This window comes from Thamnophis elegans, chromosome 3 (assembly GCF_009769535.1).
Source record: "Thamnophis elegans isolate rThaEle1 chromosome 3, rThaEle1.pri, whole genome shotgun sequence".
In the NCBI taxonomy this organism is placed as follows: Eukaryota; Metazoa; Chordata; class Lepidosauria; order Squamata; family Colubridae; genus Thamnophis; species Thamnophis elegans.
The window spans coordinates 139860355-139883911 of record NC_045543.1 but is presented as its reverse complement, the minus strand read 5'-3'; the positions used below and the strand labels follow the sequence as shown (position 1 = coordinate 139883911).

The window sequence follows — 23557 nt, the reverse complement described above, 5'->3', positions numbered from 1 at the left end:
CTGTTTTTGCCCTCCCGGAGGCTTGAAGAAAGCCTCTGGAGCCCGGGGAGGGCAGAAATCCCCCCCACCGTGGTGCAGGAGGGGCCCACTAGGCCATGCCCACCATGGCCACGCCAACCCAGAGAGCCCCTTGCTAAAATTTTTGAAGCCCACCCCTGCTCAGAGCTACTGACAACCCAATTTTGAAGGACCAGTAGCCACGTGCTTCCCCCGTCCCCATGGTCACATGATCACATTTTGGGTGCTTGGCAACCAGCCTATGTTGAATTCTAGCTAACATAAATCACGCATCCCAGCTGATTGTCAGCCAGCTGATCATCGGAAATACCGGTTCGCCTGAACCAGTAGCATTTTTTTACTACCGGTTCGGATGAACCAGTCCAAACAGGTAGCATTTCACCTCTGGTTCCACCTATCCTCAGAGATCTCTTAAGTCAGTATTAAAATCACTGCTCCCATATTGGCATAAAAATATATCTTGCGATTGAAGATCCCAAATGGCACCCAATAGTTTGAATTGCTTTTAACGTTAATTTGCCGCCCTGTCTACCTGATCACAAAGTTGAAACCGCTGGGAGACGGGCAGCCTTGCAATCAGAGACAGCCTGGATCATATTGGAATTTGCAGCATCCAAGTGACAGGTTACGGAAGAATCCAGAATGTTCTCTTTGGCCATATCAACATCCCTGCTAAAACCTTTTAATGCCTGTATCAGATGTCATAAACCATTGACTCAAGAGCCTACACTTAAAAAAAAACACCTCTGTTTTCCTATATGTGGCAAAGACTTTACTGAATTTGTTCCCACCACCACTATCACCGTCTTGTGAACTCCAATATTTATTAATTAATTCTATTTTTATTCCAATTTTATTACTTCATATTACTTTATACCCAATTCTCCTTGCTCCTCCTAGTTTCCATACAATTTTCCCCTCCTGTGAGGTGCATTGGGCTGAGAGAGACTGACTGACCCAAAGACACCCAGTTAGTTTTCGGGCCTAAGGCAGGACTAGAACTTACCGTCTCCCAGTGATTGGTCCAAAGTCAACCAGCCAATTGTCATGCCTAAGGTGGAACAAGAACTCCCAGTCTCCTGGTTTCTAGCCTGGTGCCTTAACCACTAGATCAGGAACCAGCAACCCATGCAGTGGTGGGTTACGGAGGGCCCACCTTCCCGCCCAAGCTCCTTACCGATATTTGAGCTCTTCAGTACTTCCGCGCATGCGCACAAGAGCGTACAATGTCTGCGCGATGCTCCACCGAGCAGCTAGAGCGTCAAAAAGCATCACAGGAGCTAAGGACGCTTGCACGTGCTGCACACATTCATGTGAACACCGGGCCCCATTGCACCGTAACGGTTGCAACGGGATCCAGAACCCACCACTGAATCCATGGCTCTGGAGCCACATGTGGCTCTTTCATCCGTCTGCTGTGGCTCCCTGATGCTGGTCAGCGCCACAATTTTGAGAGGAAGTTCCAGTTGGTGGCAGGGGAGAGAAGACTCTATGGCAAGGGGCGGGTTTTCCAGTCGACTCCACAATTGATAGGGCTTTCGGTTACAACAGGTAGAGGAAAAAGGACGCCGCACTAGGAGGAGACTCTATGGCGGGGGAACTGAACTTCTGGTCTGCTCCAGAATTGAACCTTTGTGGCTCCCGGTGTTTTCTTTTCTGTCGGAAATGGGTCCAAATCACTCTTTGAACGTTTAAGGTTGCCAACCCCTGCACTAGATCAAAATGGTTCAAATAGCCCTCATAGTCAGTTCTTGTTAGCATCTCTGTGTAAAGCTTCCACCTAGTTCTTTTCTTACCTGTAGATGCTTTGGAGAATAGATCTGCTCCCTCCTCTCAATGATATCCTTCCTATAGGGGAAAACTGTTATTCGGTCTCCCTTTAGCTTTCTCTCCTTCTTTCAGCCAAACATACCAACTTCCCTTCATTGGGCTTTGCAGTTAAGGCCCATGTCCCCCTGATGCAGTATAAGCGGAAGTTGTCTGTGAGAGTTAGTTCTCACCCAATCAGTGAAAGGCAACATGGGAGCAAATCTGACCACTTTGCCAGGAAGAGAAGGAGATACCATATTTTTCGGAGTATAAGACGCACCTTTTTCCCTCAAAAAAGAGGGTGAAAATCTTGGGTGCGTCTTACACACTGAATACAGCATTTTTGGCGTGCTGAAACCCCGCGCCCTTTGCAAAAAATGAACATGCAGAGGGTATGGAAGGCTTCCAAAGTGCTCCTGAGGACTGGGGAGGGCAAAAATGAGCAAAAATCAGATCGTTTGTGCTCATTTCTGCTCCTCCCAGCCCCCCAGGAGCACTCTACAAGCCTCCCAAAGCCTCTGCATGTCCTTTTTTGTTGTTGTTGCAAAAAACAAGGCATGCAGAGAGTTTGGGAGGCCTGCAGAGTGCAAAAACTTTGTTTAAAAATTTGCCTCTCCAAAATCATGGTGCGTCTTATACTCTGGTGCGTCTTATAGTCTGAAAAACATGGCACGTAGGTCAGCCAGTCCAAAACACCCCATCCAAATGGACAGAAAGGGAAACCAGACCAAAGGGGGGGGGTGGATCATTGTTTCTATTTATAGGGCTTTTTCTTCCATCTCACCGCAGTCGCTGAGATCCTTGCTGCAATAAATATTATTTATGAAAATGTCTGGGTTTCTTGTGGCTCGCTTGTGGGTGTGTTTAAGTGGTTTGTTCCGTGCAGTGGGGCAAATCCCGACAGCATCAGCAACTGCTGTGATTCTAAAACAAGCCTTGTATAGATAGAAACAATATTCAAAGCCGGTCATGTGTTGTCTTTTTCTATCCTTTGTTTTTGTAACGTTCGGATTTCCTCACTTATTGTTTTCACTGATTGTGTGGGAAGTCGCCGTGATGTTTTCCGCAGAGCTCCAGAAGATGCCCATGTGTCTAAGCCTTCCATCCTTCTGAGTTGCGTAAAATAAGGAGCCAAATTGTTGGGGACAATAGGCTGACTCTGTAAACCACTTAGAGAGGCCTGTAAAGCTCTGTGAAGCGGTATATAAGTCTAAGGGCTATTGCTATTGCCCGCCCTCCCTTCTCTTCCCAGTGGTTAGAATGCAGTATTGCAGGCTAATTCACCGCTCACTGCCAGCAGTTCGATTCTGACCACCTCAAGGTTGACTCAGCCTTCCATCCTTCTGAGGTGGGTAAAATGAGGAGCCAAATTGTTGGGGACAATAGGATGACTCTGTAAACCACTTAGAAAGGGCTGGAAAGCACTGGGAAGCGGTATATAAGTGCTATTACTATGTCTGTGTTGAGCAGGGGTGAGCAATTAATTTTCTGAAGGACCACATGAGAAACTGGGTCTGGCCCAGCCGTCATCTGTGCCATTTTTTTTCCTCCTTCTAATCTCCCAGTAGGCTGCCCCCTCTATGCTTTGTCAATGTTACCTGAGCCTCTTGCACCTGGATCCAAACAGATCAAGTGAGCCATCAAGAAGCTGGTATTAAGTGTCCAGCCAGCCACGGGGTTAGGGAGCTGTCACAGGGCATAAGAGGAACGATGGCACCTCTCGGGCTGGATGCATCAGAGAAGCAGCTCATTCAAATAACCTTTCGGTCACCCCGAGCCAGGATGGGACCACGGGAGCCGATGGGCTCGGATTGACTCCTGTCTAGTCAATCAAGCTGGCTGCAGAATCTCTGGCATGCTAAGCAGCAACGGGCTGAAGCTCAGCCTAAGACAAGCACGTCTGGCAGGCAGTTGAGGGAAGAGGTGGCTGATATTGGCTAGGCTGGAGAAGACCTTACACACATACAAACAAACAAACACACACACACAAACACACAGACACACACACAACTGCATTCCTGGCAGTTCCCAGCTACGGAAAATTTGCTTGCCACGTTATGTAAGTCTGACCTTGCCCTTTCTCTCAAGTGCCCCTTGGATTCAGACCCTGAAAGGGAATCTGGAGAAATGGGCGAGTCAATCCACTCTCATCCAGGGAAACTGAGGCAGCTGGATGGCCGACGGTGTGTTGAGAGGGGGATGGAGCCATGTGCCGTAATCCCCATCTTGGCTGGATAGTCACGGGATAATTTTGGGCAAGGTGTTCCCTTTTGGACTCGGCTTCTTTCCTCTTTTTATTGGCCAAAGGTGAGGAAGGATAGACAGGGAGTCCTCGACTTATGACCGCAAAACTAAACCCATAATTTCTAGAACGAACCAGAGGGAGGCTGAATGAGAGCCCCGCTTTATTTGTAATAAGAAGACAGACTCACTTGTAGCAAGTTTTGCTTTGCCCTGTTTATGTCACCGGTTCTTTAATGTATAGCCAGGTCAGTGGGCTACAAAACTCAAAGACCACACACACAACCCCATTTGGCCTGGCCTGGCCTCTAGGCAGGGGTGGGATTCAGCCGGTTCGGACCGGTTCAGGTGAACCGGATGTTAATTTTACATCTGGTTTGCCGAACTGGTAGTTGCAAGGACTGGCTGGCCTCGCCCACCCCTCTCCTCCAGGAGTCTCCATACAGCCTGTTTCCGGCCTCTGGAGAGCCTCTGGAACACAGGGGAGGCCGTTTTTTGCCCTCCTGGAGGCTCAAGGAAAGCCTCACCCACCATGGCCACGCCCACCCAGCAACCCAGCAGAAAACCATTTACTAAAATTTTTGAATTCCACCCCTGCCTCTAGGCCAGGGGTCCCCAAGTCCCCGGCCATGTCCTATTAGGAGCTGGGCCGTGTGAGTAGTGGGCCAGGGCACATGCACATATGCAACTCGGCTTGCACAAGCAACAGCGCACCAGCCAGCTGCTCGCTCATGAGCTAGCCTGCCACTTGTGCAGTCCAGTTCCCCTCTCCTTCCCCTCAGCCAGGCAGCCAAGCCACAAGTTCTAGGTAACATAACTACACATACTCAAATGCTACTTTCCCACTATTCCAGCATCCCCCAACCTTTTGGCCACCACCAGGGACTAGTTCCATGGAGAAAGGTTTTTCTGTGGACTGGAGGGGGCGTGGTTTTGCATGTTGCATCCCGCGGATGAGACTTCATTTGTTTCCGTGGCCCAGTTGCTGGCATGCCATGGAACAGTGCCGTTCTAGAAACCGGAAGGTTAGGATTAGGGTTAAGGTTAGACGTGGCACGACAAAACCGCGGTCCACTAAAGCGCGCCCGATTAAAGCACGTACCTGACGTCATCAGCAGCGCGACAAATACGACCGCGGAGAAAAAAGGGCGCTTTAAAAAGCGCTTTTAAAGCAAGCCGATTCACGTAAAGGTAAGGGTTAGGGTTAGGTTAAGGGTTAGGGTTAGGGTTAGGGTTAGATTCTAAACCAAGGTTAGATTCTATTACATCTTTTGTAACTCCGCTCTTCTCTTGGTGAGCTTTATTTCTGGAGAACCACACAGGTAAAATTGACAACCACAGTTGAGCCCAAAGTTTTCATTGCTAAGTAATATAGTTGAAGTGAATTTTGGCCAATTTTGTGACCTTTTTTTTTTGTTTGCCACACTTTGTTAAGTGAATCACTGCAGTTGTTAGTAAAACAGTTGTTAAGGGAATCTCACTTCCCCATTCCTTGCCGGAAGGTCGCAACAGGTTATCCCATGACACTGCAACCATCATAAAGGCATGCCAATCACCAAATAGCAGAATGTTGGTCCCATGACCACAGGGCTGCTGCCACAGTCATAAGTGCGAAAAATGGAATAAGTCAGTTTTTCTATGCCGTTGTAACTTTGAAGAGTCACTAAAAGAATGATTGTATATCAAGGACCAATTGTAATAATTATATGTGGCTAAGTGAGACATAGGGACGCGGTGGCCCACTGGCTAAGATGCTGAGCTAGTCGATCAGAAAGCTCGGCAGTTCGGCGATTCGAATCCCTAGCGCCACGTAACGGAGGGAGCTCCCGTTACTTGTCCCAGCTTCTGCCAACCTAGCAGTTCGAAAGCACATAAAAAATGCAAGTAGAAAAATAGGAACCACCTTTGGTGGGAAGGTAACAGCGTTCCGTGCACCTTTGGCATTTAGTCATGCCGGCCACAGGACCACAGAGATGTCTTCGGATAGCACTGGCTCTTTGGCTTTGAAACAGAGATGAGCATCTCCCCCTAGAGTCAAGAATGACTAGCACAAATGTGCGAGGGAAACCTTGACCTTTAAGTAAGACATTTGTTAAGTGAGTTTTGCCCCTTTTTATGACCTTTTCTTGCCACAGTTTTAAGTGTATTGTTGCAGTTGTTAAGATAGTGGCACAGTTGTTAAGTAAATCTGGCTCCCTATCGACGTCGCTTGTCACGAGGTCGCAAAAATTGATCACATGATCCTGGGACCTGGTAAGCATCATAAATATCAGTCAGTTGCCAAGTATCTGAATTTTGATCACAGGGATGCGACTGACGGTCGTCAGTATGAAAAGCAGTCATAACTCACTTCTTTCAGGGCCCTTGTAACTTCGAACGGTCACTAAACGAATGGTTTTAAGTCGAGGACTACCTATGTCTGTATCTTTAAGTGATCCCGCCACGAGGCATTAATGAAATTCAAGGCAATAATTGGTTTCCTGGCTTTTCCCCACCAAAAGCTTCTCATGCCAAGACAGCCATGAATATCTTGGGATATGTGTCAGCATTTGGGACCCCAAGGGGATCTGGGGAGATGCTTAGTGCCTTCCCCCCTCCCTGGGTGGTTAGATTGTAATTACTATCATTGGAGATTATCTGCTAGACAGATGGAGGGTTGAGTTAAGTGTGTGTGTGTGTGTGTGTGTGTGTGTGTGTGTGTGTGTGTGTGTGTTTAAAAACTTTAAATGCATACTTAGTGATGGTTTCAATGAAGCCAGGCAAGCACAATTGACAAAAGCTTGAGAAGGGGAGTTAGCTCAAAAACATGGACTTCCTCAATCAAACCCTTGAGAAACGCCCTTCCCCTCCCCTCTCCCTCCCTCCCTTCTGTCTCCCCTTTCCCTCTCCTCTTCCTATCCTCTCTCTCCCTTCTGCCTCCCCTCTCCCTCCTTCCCTTCTGCCTCTCCTTCTCCTCTGCCTCCCCCTCTCCCTTCTGCCTCCCCTCTCTCCATCTTTCTCTCCCTCCCTCCCTTCTACCTCTCCTCTCCCTCCCTCCTTCCCTTCTGCCTCCCCGCTCCCTCTCTACTTTCTATCTCTCCCTCCCTTCAGCCTCCCCTCTCTCTCTCCTTTCCCTCCCTCCCTTCTGCCTCCCCCCTCTCTCTCCCTCCCTCCCTTCTGCCTCCCCTCTCCCTCCCTCCCTGCCTCCCCTCTCTTTCTCCTCTCCCTCCTTCCCTTCTGCCTCCCCTCTCCCTTCCTCCCTGCCTCCCCTCTCTCTCTCCTTTCCCTCCCTCCTTTCTGCATCCCCTCCTCTCTCATCTCCCCTTCCCTTTTTTTATCTTCCCTTTCCTTCGCTTTCTACTTCTTTTATCTCCCCTTCCCAAGGAAGATTTGATGTACAGAAGAATGATATATTACTGTTAATACAGGCAATGCCACCATCTAGGGGAACGGAATAATCTGACGCAGATTCTAAGCATTTTGAAGACTAGCAAACTATCGAGGCGCAAGGTTTCATCAGAGCAGCAATCTGTTCATTTCATCAGAAGCATAATCAGAGTTTGCTATTACGGGGGGCTTTAAATACAGAGAGTTAAAGGGTGGGAGGAGGGGGTGAGCAGAAGGAACCTGGTGAGAAGCTAATGGGTTTATGGAATAGCAGAGATTGAGGGGAGAATTTCCCAGAGCAGGAGGACATGGGGGTTGGGTGACTTATCTCATTAGTTAGAAAATGTAATAAGCTAAGATCCTGCTCAGGTCTTCTTTAATGGATTGGAATTTGTTTAATGGATTGGAATTCAGTTGTCCCTCATTGTACAAGTGGCCCTTAACTTGAGCCCAACTTTTCTGTTGCTAAGTGAACTTCGTCCCATTTTACGATCTCTCTTTTTTTTTTTTTTGGCACAGCGAATCACTGCATTTGTTAAGTTAGTAGCACGGTTGTTAAGCGAATCTGGTTTTGCCATTGACTTTGCTTCTCGAAGGTTGCAAAAGCTGAACCTGAGACTCTTGAAACCATCATCAATACATGAAGAGCCGAGGTGGCGCAGTGGTTAAATGCAGCACTGCAGGCTACTTCAGCTGACTGCTAGCTGCAGTTTGGCAGTTCAAATCTCACCCGCTCAAGGTTGACTCAGCCTTCCATCCTTCCGAGGTGGGTAAAACGAGGACCCGGATTGTTGGGGGCAATAGGCTGACTCTGTAAACCGCTAAGAGAGGGCTGAAAACCCTATGAAGCGGTATATATGTCTAACTGCTATTGCTATGCCAGTTGCCAAGCATCTGAGTTTTGATCACATGACCATGGTCCTCCAGCTGCTGTTGAACCACAACTAGCACAAGCAGCCGTGTGGGATGCAGTGAACCGTAGTTCTTCATCTGAAGGACCATAACTTCCCCGTTTCCTCCATAAAGTGAATGTCCACAGTCAACGCTTGTCCATGTTCTTCGGACTTGATAAGACATCCTGGGGTATCTGTGAGCGTGGAAGTCCCCCCATCGTAAAAGCTGTCAGAGCGGACAAACCCTGAGCTAAGGTGGCGAACATGATGGCCGGAGGAACATGGCTTTTGGAGGTCCTTCAAACAGAAGGTGGCGCCAGTTGTAAGCTGTGTGTACACCCTGCGCCCAGACTTAAGCAGAGGCCGCAAGCAACCTCTGCGGCTTCTCCTGTGTGAACTCCTCTGGTGTTTTGGCGATTGTTTGAACCTGCTCTGGGTTTTGCAAATGCCATTCTTTTTTTTAAAAAAAAAAACGTGCTTCATTAAATGGCCGTCAAAGTGGTGCTGTGCTGATCAAAGTTAAAGGTAGAAGCACGGGGGAAAGGCGATAGGTGTAAGTTCCTAGGAAATATGACAGCAGCTAATGAGCATAAAGCATATCCTTTATTCGCTCTGGGTGTTTGTTTTTTTTTTGTTTTTTTTTGTTTTTGGGAAAGTATGCATAATATTGGTGCGGGCAATAATTTGATCCAGCTTGACATTCTGGCAGGCACCCCCAAGGTCTGAACCGCATGAACGGTTTCCTTTTTAACCCAAGTAATGAGAATGGTTTACGTAATTCAAAGTACTTTGCAGAACATGGACTAATTAAGTTTTCCCTGGAATTGGTTACAAACCCAGTGCCTGGAAACAGGCCGGCTTGATTGCCACCCCTGGTGAGTGAAAGTCTGTCGGCATCATGAGACCATTAAGAAAACTTTCAGGGAAAAAACATGGACAGGACACCATGTTTGATCGGAGTTCCTGAGCAAAGACACGTCGAATGCAAACTCACCCTGCTGGGTTCCAAGGCTAAGGCCGGACTAGAACTCACAGTCCCCTAGTGATTAGACCCGTGATGGCAAACCTATGGCATGTGTGCCTGCTGGTTCCACCACAAAAGCGCGTAGGACAAAATCGCGCTCGACAAAAGCGCGCTGTGACGTCATCACAGCGCGACGAAAAAGTTCGAAAAATGTAAAAATAAAGCAAAAACCTTACCCTAAGCCCCCCAAACCTAACCCTAAACCTAACTCTTAACCTAACCCTAAACCTAACCATTAAAGTAACGAAAAACCTAACGCTAACCCTTAACCTAACGCTAACGCTAACGCTCTAAAGCTAACCCTAACCCTTAACCTAACCCTAACCCTAAACCTAACCCTTACCTTTATGTGAATCGGCTTGCTTTAATTTAATTTTTATTAATTTTTATTTGAATTTTTCTATCTTTTTCGTCGCGCTGTGATGACGTCAAAGGCGCGATTTTGTCGATCGCGCTTTTGCCGTCCGCGCTTTTGACGGGTCACGGTGCCTGCCACAGGTGGCACGCGGAGCCATTTGTTAGGGCACGCAAGGCGTTGCCTTGTCAACTCCACCTGACTTTGGCCTTCTTTTAAGACTGTTTTTCCTCCTCCAGAGACTTTAGGAAGGCTCCAGAGGGCAAAAAACGCCCCTATGGACAAACCAGAAGTCACCATTCCCGAAATTCCGGTTTGGTTGTAGGGCTGTTTTACGCCCTCCGGAGGCTGGGTGACTTTGTGGTGACAGCTTTCATGCTTAAGGTGGGACTAGAACAAGGGTGCCAAACTCAAGGCCCGCAGGCTGGATCCGGCCCATGGGGTGTTTAGATGTGGCCTGCGGGGCTGCCCTGGAAACAGCAAAGGACCAACCTGTGGTGCCCCGTTTTTGCTGGCAGAGCAATCGCACCACCCTGACACAAGTAACATCAAGCTGGCCATGCCCATCGTGCCCCCCCCCCCTTGAAGTTAAACACAACCCTGATGCGGCCCTCAATGAAATCAAGTTTGACACCCCTGTACTAGAACGTTGACTTTGTTTGACCGAGGCTCACAAAAGGAGATCACATACCTCCAGGACACTGTGACTGTCATAAATATGAGTCAGTCGCCAAGCGTCCAAATTTTGATCACATGATGCTGTGTGAAAAAAGGATCATAAGTACCGTATTTTTCAGAGTATAAGACGTACCGAGATTTTGAAGAGGTAAAATTAAGAAACAATGTTTTTGCACTCTGCAGACTTCCCAAACGCTCTGCGGCCTGCTGGAAAATGGGGCATGCAGAGAGTTTGAGAGGACTGCAAAGTGCTCCTGGGGGCTGGAGGGGGGGTCAAAAACGAGCAAAAAGCGGCCCGTTTTTTGCTTGTTTTTGCCCTCCCCAGCTCCTGCATTTTTGCGAAGGGGGCGAGGTTCCGGGAGGCCAAAAATGCTGTATTCAGTGTATAAGATACACCCAGATTTTCATACTCTTTTTTTGGGGGGTGGGGAAAGGTGTGTCTTATATTCTGAAAAATACAGCACCTTTTTTTCAGTGCCATGGTAACTTCAAATAGACTTTCAATGAACTGCTGTAAGTCGAGGATTACCTGTACTGCGGAAAGCAGGTCTTCAGTGTGCATGCAGCTTCGTTTTTTTAGCCCTGGTGGCGCAGTGATTAAAATGCAATATTGCAGGCTGCCCACTGCCAGGAGTTCGATCCTGACCGGCTCAAGGTTGGCTCAACCTCCCGTCCTTCTGAGGTCGATAAAATGAGGACTCAGATTGTTGGGGGCAATAGGCTGACAGTTGTAAACCGCCCAGAGAGTGCTGTAAAACACTATGGGGTGGTATATAAGTCTAAGTGCTATTGCTATAATAAAGTAATTTTACTGCAACTGTGAGCTTCTGTCCTCAGCAACTTCCTGAACGCCACAATTAGGGTTTGCAAAGTTGAGATTTATTATTGAGTCTGGCCTAAAGCCCGACAGCGCTCATTATATCAGCTCATTAAAGGGGAGGTATGCATGCTAAGTACACATATTTCTTAGAGAAGCCTACTCTCTTTTTGTATCAATAAAACTGGCGGGATTAATGGGCAAAGGTATACAGAAAGACCATTGGTGTGCCCAAGAATAACACAAAAATAAATTCTTTTGAGGGTCTGAAATTGGGCAGAGATTGCAATGAAGGAAGCAAGTGCTTTGAAATGAATAATACGTGCGTGTAAGCTGGGCTAGCCAAAGTAGGAAGGAGAACTATTTTAGCAAGTGCCCACTGCCTAGAATTTGGAGGCTGGTTTGTGTACGTGTAGAAGGGTGTACGTAGAAGGGACGCGGTGGCTCAGTGGCTAAGCCACTGAGCTTGTCGATCAGAAAGGTCGGCAGTTCAGCGGTTCGAATCCCTAGCGCCGCGTAATGGAGTGAGCTCCCGTTACTTCTCCCAGCTTCTGCCAACCTAGCAGTTCGAAAGCACGTAAAAATGCAAGTAGAAAAAATAGGAACCACCTTTGGTGGGAAGGTAACAGCGTTCCGTGTGCCTTCGGCGTTTACTCATGCTGGCCACATGACCACGGAGACGTCTTCGGACAGCGCTGGCTCTTCGGCTTTGAAACGGAGATGAACACCGCCCTCTAGAGTCAGGAACGACTAGCACATATTTGTAAGGGGAAACTTTACCTACAGCAGGAGTATCCAACCTTTGCCAAACAACCATGGTGGCTGGGGAATTCTGGGAGTTGAAGCCCATGGGTCTTAAAATGGCCAAAGTTGGACACTTCTCTTCTACAAACCGCAGTAATCATCGGGGAAAAAAATAAGGTTGGGAAACCCCAGACTATGTGCGTGTGTGTGAATGACACCTTCACTCTCTTTCCACTACCTCCCAGCAGTTTTAGATGCTCTCCCATCATCCCTTTCCAATTTTGGCTGCTCCCCATAGACTCCTTGGCACCTTGGCCTTATAAAGTGGACGCCCTGGAAGTGTGAAGCTTAAATGAAGAATGTCGACTCTTGGCAAAGTCCAGCAGATGATGGCTCTGGCCTGCTCTTGTGTATGTGATAACGGACACCGTGCCTCGTTTTAGATGACTGGCTCTTCTTCTAAGACTGCGAACCAGCTGGCAGGTGTGTGCACGAAAGCTTGAACAGAAGCCACGAGGCTTAAAAAGCTTGCTGAGATACCCAGGATCTTTTCTTGGGATTGGCGTGGCTTAGAGAACTGGCTGCCACAAAAAAGATCAGGAAGATAGATCATCTGCGTTGGAAGGTCTGTTTTCCAAGAGGATCTTGACTTTTTTACTTTGCATGTTCGTCACCTGAAGCTACCTTGCTCCAAGTTCAGAACAGAAATCCACCTGTACCGGTGTACTGTCCATGTTTGATTGGCAATAATCTCAACAAGATTCCCCAAGAAATCCTCTGATCTCTCGGATCCCTTCCAGGTGAAGAATCCAAATGTTGAATTCCCTGATATCGTTTTTGTGCGGTCTGCTTCATCTATTTGGTGTACAGTATAGTGGTTACCTTGTTACTCGACTACTTTGAAGCTCATCAGATTTGGTACTCGATGCGTTTTGAAGCGAAGGTTTTGCCCCTTTACTCGTCATTTGTTCAGGATTCAATGCTTAAGCTAGGACTTGTCATTGTCGGCTGCCTTGTGACTCCCTACATTATTCCTTAAGGGAAAATTTGGTTGGTTCTCATCGTTTTTTGTACACATTACACCTTCTGGAACCGATTGGCAATAAGCATCAGGTACCTGTATATATGCCCAGTAGCAAAGGAAGCTCCTTCCCACCTCAAACCACAATATTTATCCACAACTAGATATGTATGCACAACTAGATGCTTTGTTGATAGTTAGCACTGGATGGGAGCCAGTGACCTTAAAACTAGAGAAGGTATTTCTGGCAGATGGGACTCAGCCATGGCTTTTTGGCTACCATAGTTAGCGTACTATGCTAGGATTCACCGACAAATGCTTGCTCAACAAAAGCGCGCCGATGAAACCGCGGTGAGAAAACCGCGAGGTTGAAATCGCGCTGACGAATGAGCACAGAAGCGCACCAACAACAGCGCACCAACAACAGCGCACCAACAAAAGTGCGCCTTTAACAAAGAACTAATAACAACCTAATAACTCTAACCCTAGCCCTAACCCTAAACCGAACCCTAAACCTAACCCTGAACCTAACCCTAAACCTAACCCTAAACCTAACCCTGAACCTAACCCTAACCCTGAACCTAACCCTAACCCTTACCTTAACTTAAATCACGCTTCCCTTCCCTTAACTTAAATCGCGCTTTTGTGGGCACGGTTTTGTGGGCGCATTGTTGTGGGCGTGTTTATGATGTCGCGGTTTTCTCGCTGCGGTTTCGTCAGCGCGCTTTTGTCGAATCACGCTATGCTAGCATTCAATGATGTTGTAAGTTTATCAGAACACAGAACATAGAGTCATAGTGCTGGAAGGGACCTTGAAGGTCTTCTGGTACAAGCCCCTCTCCAAGATAGGAGACCTTATTGCATCCCAGAGAAATGGCTGTTCAATCTTTTCTCGAAGACCTCCAGCGATGGAGAACCCACAACTCTGGGAGGCAAACTATTCCATTGATTGATTGTCCTCAGTGTCGGGAAATTTCTCCTTAGCTCTGGGTTGGATCTCCCTCTGATGAACTCCATTGCTTTTTGTCCTACTCCCAGGTGCTTTGGAGAATAAGTTGGCCCCTCTTCTCTGGGACTGCCTTTCAGTTATCCTGTCCCGCTTAATCCTTCTCTTTGATAGGCTAGGCATCCCTATCTCACCACAACCGTTCATCCTGTGATTTAGCCTCCAGGCCCCTTAACATCTTTATTGCTGTTTACCATACCTTTGACTGGTGGTTTTGGACGAGTCCTGACCAGCCTAGCCTACCTAGACTGGTATTATGTCTAGTGGTATTAGACATACCCCCTACGGGTATTATGGGGTATTATGATGATAAGACATGTTAATCGTGGATGGCTGGCTTTCTTGTAAATGTTCCACTTTTCCCCCGATCTTACAGGAGGGTGGGGAGTGATCTGATGTCTGATAAGGCTGACCAGCTTTACAAAAAAGTAGTGAGTATATTCCATACAGGAAGAGGAAGAGGAAGAAGAAGAAGTTTGAAGTTTAATAACATTTGTACGCCGCCCAATCCCGTAGGACTCCGGGCGGCTTACAATACAACATAAATCACAAAGAAAAGAAGAAAAGAGAAGATAGATTTAAAAATATAGATTTAAAACACACCATGCACTCCGTTCTAAGCTTGGCTGGAAGAAGAAGAAGAAGAAGAAGAAGAAGAAGAAGAAGAAGAAGAAGAAGAAGAGGAGGAGGAGGAGGAGGAGGAGGAGGAGGAGGAGGAGGAGGAGGAGGAGGAGGAGGAGGAAGAGGAGGAGGGGGAAGAAGAAGAGGAGGAGGAGGAGAAGGAAGAATAAGAAGAAGAGGAGGAGGAGGAGGAGGAGGAGGAGGAACAAGAGGAGGAGGAGGAGGAAGAAGAAGAGGAGGAGGAGGAAGAAGAAGAAGAGGAGGAGGAGAAGGAAGAAGAAGAAGAAGAAGAGGAGGAGGAGGAGGAGGAACAAGAGGAGGAGGAGGAGGAAGAAGAAGAGGAGGAGGAGGAAGAAGAAGAAGAGGAGGAGGAGAAGGAAGAAGAAGAAGAAGAAGAAGAGGAGGAGGAGGAGGAGGAGGAGGAACAAGAGGAGGAGGAGGAAGAAGAAGAGGAGGAGGAGGAGGAAGAGGAGGAGGAGGAGAAGGAAGAAGAAGAAGAACAAGAGGAGGAGGAGGAAGAAGAAGAGGAGGAGGAGAAGGAAGAAGAAGAAGAGGAGGAGGAGGAGGAACAGGAGGAGGAGGAGGAAGAAGAGGAGGAGGAGGAGGAGGAGAAGGAAGAAGAAGAGGAGGAGGAGGAACAAGAGGAGGAGGAGAAGGAAGAAGAAGAAGAGGAGGAGGAGGAGGAAGAAGAAGAGGAGGAGGAGGAGAAGGAAGAAGAAGAAGAGGAGGAGGAGGAGGAACAAGAGGAGGAGGAGGAAGAAGAAGAGGAGGAGGAGAAGGAAGAAGAAGAAGAAAAAGAGGAGGAGGTGGAAGAGAAGGAGAAGGAAGAAGAAGAAGAGAAGGAGGGGGAGGAGAAGGAAGAGGAGGAGGAAGAAGACGACTGCAAAAACAATTAAAACAACAGCCAAAGCCTAACCTAGACAACTAAACATCCTAGAAGACCCACAGATGGGATAGCCTGGATTGGGAAAAGCTAGCATTATATCAAGGCTACCCCTTAAGCTTCCAAGATCTCTGCTGAATGTCTATAGAGATTCTCAATCACCCAGATCTTGGTTTCACTTCTCAGATGAAAATGTCTTTTTGTTTTCTTGAATACATTTCACTTCCTAGACGAGGTGAAACATTTTCAAGGGGAAAAAAACCAAGAAAGTCCAGTTGCCCTTTGGAAATGCATCTTTGGGGACTCCTGCTGCATCCTAGTGGGTGAAGGCCTGTTTCCCTTTGATTGAGAAGGGAGGCCAAATCAAGGAAAAAATCCAGGAGAAAAATTACCCAGGAGAAATGAAGCGAAACATCCACCAGGAGCTCTTCAAGTCCTTTTGGGAAGGGACATGCCCCCATCCAGGTCATAAGGAGGAAATGCCGTCACAGCTCCCCCACAACTTTCCCAGGATGGCTAAAGGAGGAAACCAGGAGGGATGGTGTTTTGTGGACTTGGCACTTTGCGTCAAATTATGTCTGTCCAGTGAAAGATTAATCCCCGCTGGAAAAGTTGCAAGGGAGATGCCAATGCAAACAGGACTCACTCGGACATTTTTAGTTTCCTTTGCTCTCTCGGTTTTTGCTGACCTGATGACACTCACTAGACTCCTTGGCTCCTGGGCTGAATAAAAGAGACAGAGGGAATGAATGTGTATGCCTGTTTGAGAGAGAGAGAGAGAAGGAGGGAGGGAGGGAGAGAGAGAGAGAGAGAGAGAGAGAGAAGCATGTCTAGTTTAATGAAAAGAAGGACCAGGGGAGACATGATAGCAGCCTTCCAATATCTCAGGGGTTGCCACAAAGAAGAGGGAGTCAAACTATTCTCCAAGGCACCTGAGGGTAGAACAAGAAGCAATGGGTGGAAACTAATCAAGGAGAGAAGCAACTTAGAACTGAGGAGAAATTTCCTGGCAGTTAGAAAAATTAATCAGTGGAACAGAAGTTTCCTCCAGAAGTTGTGAATGCCACAACACTGGAAGTCTTTAAGAAGATGTTGGATAGCTATTTGTCTGAAACGGTATAAGGTTTCCTGCCTAGGCAGGGGGTTGGACTAGAAGACCTCCAAGGTCCCTTCCAACTCTGCTATTGTAAATTGTAGGTAGGTAGGTAGGTAGGTAGGTAGGTAGGTAGGTAGGTAGGTAGGTAGGTAGGTAGGTAGGTAGGTAGGTAGATAGATAGATAGATAGATAGATAGATAGATAGATAGATAGATAGATAGATAGATTGATTTTCTGTCATCTTTTGAATCTAATTGTAATATTGTAATAACTGGATAATCATCACCATGATAAACTTTGAGTATATAGAGGATTAAGATAGGGAGGGAGGGAGGGAGGAAGGAAATAAATAAACAAATAAATAAATAAATATTTTCCCTGTGATTCTGGAAATCCAATTGTAATATAATAATTGGATAGGGATTATAGCCAAAGACTTTGAATATATAAGAGATTAGAACAGGATAGGTAGGTAGGTAGGTAGGTAGATGATAGATAGATAGATAGATAGATAGATAGATAGATAGATAGATAGATAGATAGATAGATGGATGGATGGATGGATGGATGGATGGATGGATGGATGGATGGATGGATGGATGGATGGATAGATGGATAGATATGGATAGATTATTTTCCTATGATTCTTTGAATCCAAGAACACCATGACTCAAAAGGACCCATTCAAACTGCTATGATTTGGAGTATTTTTCAACCTGCCCATTGGCAATAATCAGAGGAAAGAGGCCATGAGGTTTAGCCTACAGCAGCTGAAGGCTTGTTTCTTTTTGTTTGTCCCTTGTTGCCGAGTATCTGTCTGAACATCTTGGGAACTGATAGATCTGCACTTCATCCCAAGAGGGTTTTCTAAGCCACAGTGCCCCAGACATTTTGGTGCCTTGTAACTTGTCTAGAGAGACAGATATATCGAAGTGAACATTGGGCCAGAGAAAGTTCTCCTGGATGAGAGCTGCATCAAAGCGAACTTTTTGATAGGTTGAGGCTGAACAGATGACACATCAAAAAAATGTTCCATGGACAATGGGAGAACCATTGTCTCGGAAGAGAAGTTATATATTATTTTCATAAATAGGATGTTGTGCATGGATTCCTCTCTCAGAAAGGAAATATTTTAACAGAATAACAGAGTTGGAAGGGACCTTAGAGGTCCTCCAGTCCAACCCCCTACTCAAGCAGCAGACCCTATGCAATTCCAGAAAAGTGGCTGTCCAATCTCTACCTAAGTGGAAAGCTTGCTAAACCTAGATTTTCCCATGAGAGTTTAATACAAGATCAAAGCCATTATATTTATACACACATAAAGGCAAAGGTTTCCCTCACACCTATGTGCTAGTTGTTCCCGACACTAGAGAGCAGTGCTCATCTCCGTTTCAAAGCCGAAGAGCCGGTGCTATCCAAAGACATCGCCGTGGTCATGTGGCCAGGATGATTAAACGCCAAAAGCGCATGGAACACAGTTACCTTCCCACCAAAGGTGGTTCCTATTTTTCTACTTGCATTTTTACATGCTTTCGAACTGCTAGGTTTGCAGAAGCCGGGACAAATAACAGGAGCTCACTCTGTTGAACTGCTGACCTTTCTGATCGACAATCTCAGCTTCTTAGCCACTAAGCCACCGCGTCCCTTATACACACATACATACACATAAATATGCAGACAAGAGATAGATGATAGATAGATAGATAGATAGATAGATAGATAGATAGATAGATAGATAGATAGATAGTAGATAGATAGATAGATAGATAGATAGATAGATAGATAGATAGATAATAAAATGGCTTTTCTCTTATTTATAACTTTGCTGTTATATGTAATCAAGCACTTATGCTTTGTTTTTTGAGTAGTGGTTTGAGGAGCTGCAGGTAGCCCACCCACGTCAACAGATTGCATGTATAACCCTTATTTTCACTTTTAAAACCCAGTTCTATAGGATGGAAACAAAACCCCACCCTCAGCGTGACTCGGATTTATAAGAAGCAGCTTTCATTGCTGCTCATGGAGGTTCCCCCCCCCCCTTTAAGCTTCCCATTTATTTATGTCTGTCAAAGAGGCATGAAGGTTGTTTTAAATCTCATTTTCTGGATTGCAGGAACAGGTTTAATTGGGCGGGCCTCTGCTTCTCATAAGCAGACATCACCAGCCCAATGCAATGGGGAAGTGCAATGAAATGACACCTTTTTTTTTTCTTACTCGGATCCCAGTTATGATTTTTTTTTTATTAGATCTATGAGAGGTGCATGCAGTGGTGTGCTAGCAAATGTTTAACAACCAGCTCTCTGAAAAGGAAATGGATTGACTGATTATGTGCCATTAAGTAATTTTGGACACCTAGCAACCACATAGATCTATCTATCTATCTCTCTCTCTCTCTCTCTCTCTCTCTCTCTCTCTCTCTCTCTCTCTCTCTCTCTCCATCCATCCATCCATCCATCCATCCATCCATCCATCCATCCATCTTTCTATCTATCTATCTTTCTATCTATCTATCTATCTATCTATCATCTATCTATCTATCTATCTATCTATCTATCTATCTATCTATCTATCATCTATCTATCTATCCTATTTCCCTGAAAATAACACCTCGCTGGATAGTAAGCCCAATCGGGCTTTGAGCGCATGCACTAAAATAAGCTCTGGACGAAACTATTGCTACACAGCAGCAGCCATGAGGTGACTGCACTCGCCGCCTCCTGCACCTCAAAAATAATAAGACCTCCCCCAAAATAAAGCCAAGTGCTTATTTTGGGGTCAAAAGAAAATAAGACCCTGTCTTATTTTCAGGGAAACAAGGTATGTATGTATGTATGTATGTACGTACGTACGTACCTATCTATCTATCTATCTATCTATCTATCTATCTATCTATCTATCTATCTATCTACCTACCTACCTACCTACCTACCTACCTACCTACCTACCTCCTACTAACCAACCAACCAACCAACCATATCTATCTATTCCTCACCTGCTCTCTGAGAACCAAGAGCAGTGCATAGAGCTATTCTGAGTAGTTTCTTTATTGTTATTCGTCTACAGACAGAATCTTGCCAGACTAAAACAGCTATCTGCAATAACCATAGACACACACTCTATGAACTGCTAGGGAGGAGCCGTCTTAGCCATCTTCCTGCCCACCAGACATTTATGAAGGTTGCAGGAGTCCCGGAGACATATAATTTATCTTTTGCAAACTTCTGACAAGCAAATGGGGAAAGACAGATTCACTTACCAACCGTGTTATTAATTTAAAAACTGTAGAGATTATCCTGTGGCAAGAAAGGTCATAAAATGGGGCAAGACTCACTTAACAACTGTCACTCTTAGCAACAACAATTTTGGGCTTAGTTGTGATCATAAACCGAGGGCTACCTGTATACGCAGTGACTCAGTGGCTAAGACACTGAGTTGCCGATCAGAAAAGTCAGCAGTTTGAATCCCTAGCGCCACGTAACGGAGTGAGCTCCCGTTACTTGTCCCAGCTTCTGCCAACCTACCATATTTTTCAGAATATAAGACACATCCTTTTCCCTCAAAAAAGAGGCTGAAAATCTGGGTGTGTCTTATGCACTGAATACAATATTTTTTGCCTCCTGAAACCCCACCCCCTTTACCAAAATAGCCATGCAAAGCCTGTAGAAGGCTTTCAGAGAGCTCCTGGGCGGGGTGGGCAGAAACAAGCAAAAAATGGACCATTCATTTGCCCCCCTGCAGCACTCTATAAGCTTCCTAATGCCCTTTTTTGACAAAAAAGTGTCCGTTTTTGCAAAAAAACCAGGCCGTTTTTTGCTCGTTTTTGCCCCCCCCTCAGAGAACACTCTACAAGTCTCCTAAGGTTTATTTATACCCTTTTTTGAAAAAAAAAAAACAGGCCCGTTTTCACGAAAAACAGGCCGTTTTTGGGAGGTTTGCAGAGTGCAAAAACTTTTTTTTAATTATTTGTCTCTTCAAAACCTTGGTGCGTCTTATACTCCGGTATGTCTTATACTCCGAAAAATACGGTAGCAGTTCGAAAGCATGTAAAAATGCAAGTAGAAAAATAGGAACCACCTTTGGTGGGAAGGTAATAATAGTGCCGGCCCTTTGGCTTAGCAATGGAGATGAGCACCGCCCCCTAGAGTCGGGAACGACTAGCACGTATGTGCGAGAGGAACCTTTACCTTTACCTCTATATCTTTTTTTAATTACCTTCACCCCAAAAGTCATTTTGCGAAGCAACTCCCAACACCTCCAGGCCTCGCTGATACTGCTGGTTCCATTACCACGACCGCACCACAAAGGACAAAACAACTGATGCCCCAACCATCATGGCTCACCTCTGCTTTTAATTGGCTCCCCAGATTCCAGAAAATTTAACTGTCAGCTCTTGCAAGTCAGTATCGACTAGCTGCAGCACACCATTGGGGGCACATGAGGGGACCCCAAAGGATTCCCTCTGTTGTAATATAGTTCCTTGTGTAGGTGTGGGTCACCCATGGCCCAGTTCATCCAGGGCATGCAGAGCCACGCTGAACCACACAGGAGAAAACAAACTCCTAAAACTCCATAACATCCTGATAGTTCATAACATAACATCCTGAGATGTGCCCTACCAATGACGTCCAGGATTTGACCATATATAGACAGAACTTCCCTGAGCAGTAGATTAGAAATTGTACTTTTACAGGCTGTTTTTAATCACATGCTATTGCTCCTCCTGGCTTTGTCCTATCTCAATAAAAGGGGCTCTCAGACCCCCAATCTGGCTCGCTCCATCCCGAGAAAGATTGTGTCCTGTCTTTTCTCCACATTGGCCTCATGGACGAACCACGGGAACGTTACATCCCTCTTTTTTGAAGGGGTGGGAATGATCAAGCAGTTTTGCAAGAACTCTTCTGATCCTGTAGCAAAGGTGTCTTGAGACAGACCGGGAATTATTATGGTGGTTGTTACTAATGCTCAGACGCTTCCCTTCCCCTGCTGTGGAAAGCTTCTGAGCAACAACCTGCTCCTTTGTCTCTGGCCTCAGTTGGCCTTTTCTGGCTGCAAGAAGAGAGTGGAGACAACGCCAGCAGTTTTGGAAACAATTGCTTGGCGCAGGAAGAAATTTCTCTTCTTCATTCATCAGTGATGGCTATACCAGTGATGGCTAACATTTTTGTCATCGTGTGGCGAAAGCATGCACAGGCATGCCGACAACCATAATGCAATGCGTGTGCGACATCCTCCCCGTGTGTTACGCCCCTCTGTGCATGAGCACGTGACTCCCTGCGTGACTTCTCCCGCGTGACCCGCCCCGCCCCCGTTTTGGACCTCCCTGAAGCCTCCTGGGACCAAAAACGGGCCACGGGGGACGGGAAATGCCACACACACCCCTGTGCTGCCCCCACGCACAGCAGAGACCCGGAAAACAGCTGGCCGGGGGGGAGGTGCACGCACATGCGCGGTGGAGCCGAGCTGGGGCTACAGCTTGGCTCCCAGTTCTGGTTTTCAACATTCACTCATCTTCTAGCCCAGCCAAAAAGCACAATTCCAGCTAAGGCCGGAGAAGCTGCCCACTCCCGATTCCCTCTGGTGTCATTTGAGGCCAGGTACTCCTCCCCACCTTCCCAAACTCATCCCTAAATCAGTGAATGGAAGCTCCGTGCCCCACCGGGGAGCATGAAGCACTCTCCTTGGGGCGTTGAGTCAACATCCTATAACAATAGCGGGCCTTTTCTGGGATCCGAGGGAGTCTGTAACTCTCCCTAATATCAGATCCAAAAAGTTGGGCAAGGCTGGGATCCTCTGAGATGCCGTGGGAGATAGCCGTGAGTTACCTGGCAGGGTGATTCGAGGACAGCCAAGGTATCTGCCGAGCACTTTGAACGTTCTCAAAGTGCTGTGTAAGACTCCAGCATTCCTTGGAGAATTAAGCCCAGCCCTGCCAACCGAGTCCTTCAAAGAAGAGCTGTAGCAATGGGCATGACTCACCCTCCCCTGATACCATCGCCCGTCCCAGACAGCTCGCAACCCCATAATTTGGAACAACAGTTTTCCCGATGCTTTCCAAAGCCCTGTAGGAATCCTTGTTCCTAAGAATTGCTCTCGCTTGTAGCTGCACCACCACCCATGGGCTGCCTCTGCCCTACCTTAACCCTTTTGCGGGCTCCAGAGTACATGCAGAACAGACCGGGATGAACCCAGCTAGAAATGGGAGCCACTTCTTCGGCATTTTGGAATGTTTCGGGGGAAGATGAGTGCCATCCCTTTCATCTCTTGAAAATATTTGAAATCTGCTTAAAATTCACATCATTTTCCCCAGGGTTTTTGCCAGGAAAGGTGGTGTTTGGTGCATTTGGTCCTTAAAGCTTAAGGGATCCCCTTATCAACCCTAAAACCCTCAATGTGGAGTTTTCACCCACTCCAATTACGGCACAAATTGCAAACTTTTCCCCTGCAGCACTTTGAAAAGACATACACACAGAGAGAGAGACAGATTAACAGAGTTGGAAGGGACCTTATAGGTCATCTAGTCCAACACCCCACTCAAGCAGGAGACCCTACACCATTTCGGACAAATGGCAGTCCCATCTCTTCTTGAAAGTCTCAAGTGATGAAGCCCCCACAACTTTCGAAGGCAACTTCTGTTCCATGGGTTGATTGTTCTCACTGTCAGAAAGTTCCTCATTTTTGGTTGAATCTCTCCTTGGTCAGTTTCCATCTATTATTCCTTGTGTGGCCTTTAGGTGCTTTGGAAAATAATTTGAGCAGTCCTCTCCATGACAGGCCCTCAAATATTGGTTGCTATCATGTCTTCCCTGGTCCTTCCTTCTCTTCACTAGACTAGCCATGCCCAGTTCCTGCAACCATTCTTCATTTGTTTTAGCCTCCAGTCCATCATCTTTGTTGCTCTTCTCTGCACTTTTTCTAGGGTCTCAATATCTTTTTTGATAGTTTGTTGACCAAAACTGGAAGCAGGATTCCAAGTGTGGCCTTACTA

General features: G+C 46.6%; 1 protein-coding gene across 2 annotated transcripts in view; it reads left to right on the top strand.

Annotated features, from left to right (window-relative positions):
- CTIF (cap binding complex dependent translation initiation factor) overlaps positions 1 to 23557 on the top strand; it is a 182600-nt gene that overhangs the window by 135803 nt on the left and 23240 nt on the right. The window lies entirely within an intron of this gene.